Below are 7,042 nucleotides of genomic sequence, written 5' to 3'. Positions count from 1 at the left end.
GGGGGGGGGGGTGGGGGGGGGGGGGGGTGGGGGGGGGGGGGGGTGGGGGGGGGGGGGGGTGGGGGGGGGGGGGGGTGGGGGGGGGGGGGGGTGGGGGGGGGGGGGGGTGGGGGGGGGGGGGGGTGGGGGGGGGGGGGGGTGGGGGGGGGGGGGGGTGGGGGGGGGGGGGGGTGGGGGGGGGGGGGGGTGGGGGGGGGGGGGGGTGGGGGGGGGGGGGGGTGGGGGGGGGGGGGGGTGGGGGGGGGGGGGGGTGGGGGGGGGGGGGGGTGGGGGGGGGGGGGGGTGGGGGGGGGGGGGGGTGGGGGGGGGGGGGGGTGGGGGGGGGGGGGGGTGGGGGGGGGGGGGGGTGGGGGGGGGGGGGGGTGGGGGGGGGGGGGGGTGGGGGGGGGGGGGGGTGGGGGGGGGGGGGGGTGGGGGGGGGGGGGGGTGGGGGGGGGGGGGGGTGGGGGGGGGGGGGGGTGGGGGGGGGGGGGGGTGGGGGGGGGGGGGGGTGGGGGGGGGGGGGGGTGGGGGGGGGGGGGGGTGGGGGGGGGGGGGGGTGGGGGGGGGGGGGGGTGGGGGGGGGGGGGGGTGGGGGGGGGGGGGGGTGGGGGGGGGGGGGGGTGGGGGGGGGGGGGGGTGGGGGGGGGGGGGGGTGGGGGGGGGGGGGGGTGGGGGGGGGGGGGGGTGGGGGGGGGGGGGGGTGGGGGGGGGGGGGGGTGGGGGGGGGGGGGGGTGGGGGGGGGGGGGGGTGGGGGGGGGGGGGGGTGGGGGGGGGGGGGGGTGGGGGGGGGGGGGGGTGGGGGGGGGGGGGGGTGGGGGGGGGGGGGGGTGGGGGGGGGGGGGGGTGGGGGGGGGGGGGGGTGGGGGGGGGGGGGGGTGGGGGGGGGGGGGGGTGGGGGGGGGGGGGGGTGGGGGGGGGGGGGGGTGGGGGGGGGGGGGGGTGGGGGGGGGGGGGGGTGGGGGGGGGGGGGGGTGGGGGGGGGGGGGGGTGGGGGGGGGGGGGGGTGGGGGGGGGGGGGGGTGGGGGGGGGGGGGGGTGGGGGGGGGGGGGGGTGGGGGGGGGGGGGGGTGGGGGGGGGGGGGGGTGGGGGGGGGGGGGGGTGGGGGGGGGGGGGGGTGGGGGGGGGGGGGGGTGGGGGGGGGGGGGGGTGGGGGGGGGGGGGGGTGGGGGGGGGGGGGGGTGGGGGGGGGGGGGGGTGGGGGGGGGGGGGGGTGGGGGGGGGGGGGGGTGGGGGGGGGGGGGGGTGGGGGGGGGGGGGGGTGGGGGGGGGGGGGGGTGGGGGGGGGGGGGGGTGGGGGGGGGGGGGGGTGGGGGGGGGGGGGGGTGGGGGGGGGGGGGGGTGGGGGGGGGGGGGGGTGGGGGGGGGGGGGGGTGGGGGGGGGGGGGGGTGGGGGGGGGGGGGGGTGGGGGGGGGGGGGGGTGGGGGGGGGGGGGGGTGGGGGGGGGGGGGGGTGGGGGGGGGGGGGGGTGGGGGGGGGGGGGGGTGGGGGGGGGGGGGGGTGGGGGGGGGGGGGGGTGGGGGGGGGGGGGGGTGGGGGGGGGGGGGGGTGGGGGGGGGGGGGGGTGGGGGGGGGGGGGGGTGGGGGGGGGGGGGGGTGGGGGGGGGGGGGGGTGGGGGGGGGGGGGGGTGGGGGGGGGGGGGGGTGGGGGGGGGGGGGGGTGGGGGGGGGGGGGGGTGGGGGGGGGGGGGGGTGGGGGGGGGGGGGGGTGGGGGGGGGGGGGGGTGGGGGGGGGGGGGGGTGGGGGGGGGGGGGGGTGGGGGGGGGGGGGGGTGGGGGGGGGGGGGGGTGGGGGGGGGGGGGGGTGGGGGGGGGGGGGGGTGGGGGGGGGGGGGGGTGGGGGGGGGGGGGGGTGGGGGGGGGGGGGGGTGGGGGGGGGGGGGGGTGGGGGGGGGGGGGGGTGGGGGGGGGGGGGGGTGGGGGGGGGGGGGGGTGGGGGGGGGGGGGGGTGGGGGGGGGGGGGGGTGGGGGGGGGGGGGGGTGGGGGGGGGGGGGGGTGGGGGGGGGGGGGGGTGGGGGGGGGGGGGGGTGGGGGGGGGGGGGGGTGGGGGGGGGGGGGGGTGGGGGGGGGGGGGGGTGGGGGGGGGGGGGGGTGGGGGGGGGGGGGGGTGGGGGGGGGGGGGGGTGGGGGGGGGGGGGGGTGGGGGGGGGGGGGGGTGGGGGGGGGGGGGGGTGGGGGGGGGGGGGGGTGGGGGGGGGGGGGGGTGGGGGGGGGGGGGGGTGGGGGGGGGGGGGGGTGGGGGGGGGGGGGGGTGGGGGGGGGGGGGGGTGGGGGGGGGGGGGGGTGGGGGGGGGGGGGGGTGGGGGGGGGGGGGGGTGGGGGGGGGGGGGGGTGGGGGGGGGGGGGGGTGGGGGGGGGGGGGGGTGGGGGGGGGGGGGGGTGGGGGGGGGGGGGGGTGGGGGGGGGGGGGGGTGGGGGGGGGGGGGGGTGGGGGGGGGGGGGGGTGGGGGGGGGGGGGGGTGGGGGGGGGGGGGGGTGGGGGGGGGGGGGGGTGGGGGGGGGGGGGGGTGGGGGGGGGGGGGGGTGGGGGGGGGGGGGGGTGGGGGGGGGGGGGGGTGGGGGGGGGGGGGGGTGGGGGGGGGGGGGGGTGGGGGGGGGGGGGGGTGGGGGGGGGGGGGGGTGGGGGGGGGGGGGGGTGGGGGGGGGGGGGGGTGGGGGGGGGGGGGGGTGGGGGGGGGGGGGGGTGGGGGGGGGGGGGGGTGGGGGGGGGGGGGGGTGGGGGGGGGGGGGGGTGGGGGGGGGGGGGGGTGGGGGGGGGGGGGGGTGGGGGGGGGGGGGGGTGGGGGGGGGGGGGGGTGGGGGGGGGGGGGGGTGGGGGGGGGGGGGGGTGGGGGGGGGGGGGGGTGGGGGGGGGGGGGGGTGGGGGGGGGGGGGGGTGGGGGGGGGGGGGGGTGGGGGGGGGGGGGGGTGGGGGGGGGGGGGGGTGGGGGGGGGGGGGGGTGGGGGGGGGGGGGGGTGGGGGGGGGGGGGGGTGGGGGGGGGGGGGGGTGGGGGGGGGGGGGGGTGGGGGGGGGGGGGGGTGGGGGGGGGGGGGGGTGGGGGGGGGGGGGGGTGGGGGGGGGGGGGGGTGGGGGGGGGGGGGGGTGGGGGGGGGGGGGGGTGGGGGGGGGGGGGGGTGGGGGGGGGGGGGGGTGGGGGGGGGGGGGGGTGGGGGGGGGGGGGGGTGGGGGGGGGGGGGGGTGGGGGGGGGGGGGGGTGGGGGGGGGGGGGGGTGGGGGGGGGGGGGGGTGGGGGGGGGGGGGGGTGGGGGGGGGGGGGGGTGGGGGGGGGGGGGGGTGGGGGGGGGGGGGGGTGGGGGGGGGGGGGGGTGGGGGGGGGGGGGGGTGGGGGGGGGGGGGGGTGGGGGGGGGGGGGGGTGGGGGGGGGGGGGGGTGGGGGGGGGGGGGGGTGGGGGGGGGGGGGGGTGGGGGGGGGGGGGGGTGGGGGGGGGGGGGGGTGGGGGGGGGGGGGGGTGGGGGGGGGGGGGGGTGGGGGGGGGGGGGGGTGGGGGGGGGGGGGGGTGGGGGGGGGGGGGGGTGGGGGGGGGGGGGGGTGGGGGGGGGGGGGGGTGGGGGGGGGGGGGGGTGGGGGGGGGGGGGGGTGGGGGGGGGGGGGGGTGGGGGGGGGGGGGGGTGGGGGGGGGGGGGGGTGGGGGGGGGGGGGGGTGGGGGGGGGGGGGGGTGGGGGGGGGGGGGGGTGGGGGGGGGGGGGGGTGGGGGGGGGGGGGGGTGGGGGGGGGGGGGGGTGGGGGGGGGGGGGGGTGGGGGGGGGGGGGGGTGGGGGGGGGGGGGGGTGGGGGGGGGGGGGGGTGGGGGGGGGGGGGGGTGGGGGGGGGGGGGGGTGGGGGGGGGGGGGGGTGGGGGGGGGGGGGGGTGGGGGGGGGGGGGGGTGGGGGGGGGGGGGGGTGGGGGGGGGGGGGGGTGGGGGGGGGGGGGGGTGGGGGGGGGGGGGGGTGGGGGGGGGGGGGGGTGGGGGGGGGGGGGGGTGGGGGGGGGGGGGGGTGGGGGGGGGGGGGGGTGGGGGGGGGGGGGGGTGGGGGGGGGGGGGGGTGGGGGGGGGGGGGGGTGGGGGGGGGGGGGGGTGGGGGGGGGGGGGGGTGGGGGGGGGGGGGGGTGGGGGGGGGGGGGGGTGGGGGGGGGGGGGGGTGGGGGGGGGGGGGGGTGGGGGGGGGGGGGGGTGGGGGGGGGGGGGGGTGGGGGGGGGGGGGGGTGGGGGGGGGGGGGGGTGGGGGGGGGGGGGGGTGGGGGGGGGGGGGGGTGGGGGGGGGGGGGGGTGGGGGGGGGGGGGGGTGGGGGGGGGGGGGGGTGGGGGGGGGGGGGGGTGGGGGGGGGGGGGGGTGGGGGGGGGGGGGGGTGGGGGGGGGGGGGGGTGGGGGGGGGGGGGGGTGGGGGGGGGGGGGGGTGGGGGGGGGGGGGGGTGGGGGGGGGGGGGGGTGGGGGGGGGGGGGGGTGGGGGGGGGGGGGGGTGGGGGGGGGGGGGGGTGGGGGGGGGGGGGGGTGGGGGGGGGGGGGGGTGGGGGGGGGGGGGGGTGGGGGGGGGGGGGGGTGGGGGGGGGGGGGGGTGGGGGGGGGGGGGGGTGGGGGGGGGGGGGGGTGGGGGGGGGGGGGGGTGGGGGGGGGGGGGGGTGGGGGGGGGGGGGGGTGGGGGGGGGGGGGGGTGGGGGGGGGGGGGGGTGGGGGGGGGGGGGGGTGGGGGGGGGGGGGGGTGGGGGGGGGGGGGGGTGGGGGGGGGGGGGGGTGGGGGGGGGGGGGGGTGGGGGGGGGGGGGGGTGGGGGGGGGGGGGGGTGGGGGGGGGGGGGGGTGGGGGGGGGGGGGGGTGGGGGGGGGGGGGGGTGGGGGGGGGGGGGGGTGGGGGGGGGGGGGGGTGGGGGGGGGGGGGGGTGGGGGGGGGGGGGGGTGGGGGGGGGGGGGGGTGGGGGGGGGGGGGGGTGGGGGGGGGGGGGGGTGGGGGGGGGGGGGGGTGGGGGGGGGGGGGGGTGGGGGGGGGGGGGGGTGGGGGGGGGGGGGGGTGGGGGGGGGGGGGGGTGGGGGGGGGGGGGGGTGGGGGGGGGGGGGGGTGGGGGGGGGGGGGGGTGGGGGGGGGGGGGGGTGGGGGGGGGGGGGGGTGGGGGGGGGGGGGGGTGGGGGGGGGGGGGGGTGGGGGGGGGGGGGGGTGGGGGGGGGGGGGGGTGGGGGGGGGGGGGGGTGGGGGGGGGGGGGGGTGGGGGGGGGGGGGGGTGGGGGGGGGGGGGGGTGGGGGGGGGGGGGGGTGGGGGGGGGGGGGGGTGGGGGGGGGGGGGGGTGGGGGGGGGGGGGGGTGGGGGGGGGGGGGGGTGGGGGGGGGGGGGGGTGGGGGGGGGGGGGGGTGGGGGGGGGGGGGGGTGGGGGGGGGGGGGGGTGGGGGGGGGGGGGGGTGGGGGGGGGGGGGGGTGGGGGGGGGGGGGGGTGGGGGGGGGGGGGGGTGGGGGGGGGGGGGGGTGGGGGGGGGGGGGGGTGGGGGGGGGGGGGGGTGGGGGGGGGGGGGGGTGGGGGGGGGGGGGGGTGGGGGGGGGGGGGGGTGGGGGGGGGGGGGGGTGGGGGGGGGGGGGGGTGGGGGGGGGGGGGGGTGGGGGGGGGGGGGGGTGGGGGGGGGGGGGGGTGGGGGGGGGGGGGGGTGGGGGGGGGGGGGGGTGGGGGGGGGGGGGGGTGGGGGGGGGGGGGGGTGGGGGGGGGGGGGGGTGGGGGGGGGGGGGGGTGGGGGGGGGGGGGGGTGGGGGGGGGGGGGGGTGGGGGGGGGGGGGGGTGGGGGGGGGGGGGGGTGGGGGGGGGGGGGGGTGGGGGGGGGGGGGGGTGGGGGGGGGGGGGGGTGGGGGGGGGGGGGGGTGGGGGGGGGGGGGGGTGGGGGGGGGGGGGGGTGGGGGGGGGGGGGGGTGGGGGGGGGGGGGGGTGGGGGGGGGGGGGGGTGGGGGGGGGGGGGGGTGGGGGGGGGGGGGGGTGGGGGGGGGGGGGGGTGGGGGGGGGGGGGGGTGGGGGGGGGGGGGGGTGGGGGGGGGGGGGGGTGGGGGGGGGGGGGGGTGGGGGGGGGGGGGGGTGGGGGGGGGGGGGGGTGGGGGGGGGGGGGGGTGGGGGGGGGGGGGGGTGGGGGGGGGGGGGGGTGGGGGGGGGGGGGGGTGGGGGGGGGGGGGGGTGGGGGGGGGGGGGGGTGGGGGGGGGGGGGGGTGGGGGGGGGGGGGGGTGGGGGGGGGGGGGGGTGGGGGGGGGGGGGGGTGGGGGGGGGGGGGGGTGGGGGGGGGGGGGGGTGGGGGGGGGGGGGGGTGGGGGGGGGGGGGGGTGGGGGGGGGGGGGGGTGGGGGGGGGGGGGGGTGGGGGGGGGGGGGGGTGGGGGGGGGGGGGGGTGGGGGGGGGGGGGGGTGGGGGGGGGGGGGGGTGGGGGGGGGGGGGGGTGGGGGGGGGGGGGGGTGGGGGGGGGGGGGGGTGGGGGGGGGGGGGGGTGGGGGGGGGGGGGGGTGGGGGGGGGGGGGGGTGGGGGGGGGGGGGGGTGGGGGGGGGGGGGGGTGGGGGGGGGGGGGGGTGGGGGGGGGGGGGGGTGGGGGGGGGGGGGGGTGGGGGGGGGGGGGGGTGGGGGGGGGGGGGGGTGGGGGGGGGGGGGGGTGGGGGGGGGGGGGGGTGGGGGGGGGGGGGGGTGGGGGGGGGGGGGGGTGGGGGGGGGGGGGGGTGGGGGGGGGGGGGGGTGGGGGGGGGGGGGGGTGGGGGGGGGGGGGGGTGGGGGGGGGGGGGGGTGGGGGGGGGGGGGGGTGGGGGGGGGGGGGGGTGGGGGGGGGGGGGGGTGGGGGGGGGGGGGGGTGGGGGGGGGGGGGGGTGGGGGGGGGGGGGGGTGGGGGGGGGGGGGGGTGGGGGGGGGGGGGGGTGGGGGGGGGGGGGGGTGGGGGGGGGGGGGGGTGGGGGGGGGGGGGGGTGGGGGGGGGGGGGGGTGGGGGGGGGGGGGGGTGGGGGGGGGGGGGGGTGGGGGGGGGGGGGGGTGGGGGGGGGGGGGGGTGGGGGGGGGGGGGGGTGGGGGGGGGGGGGGGTGGGGGGGGGGGGGGGTGGGGGGGGGGGGGGGTGGGGGGGGGGGGGGGTGGGGGG

Source organism: Sphaerodactylus townsendi, linkage group LG02, assembly GCF_021028975.2.
Source record: "Sphaerodactylus townsendi isolate TG3544 linkage group LG02, MPM_Stown_v2.3, whole genome shotgun sequence".
NCBI lineage: Eukaryota > Metazoa > Chordata > Lepidosauria > Squamata > Sphaerodactylidae > Sphaerodactylus > Sphaerodactylus townsendi.
Note: the sequence above shows the minus strand (reverse complement) of the source record.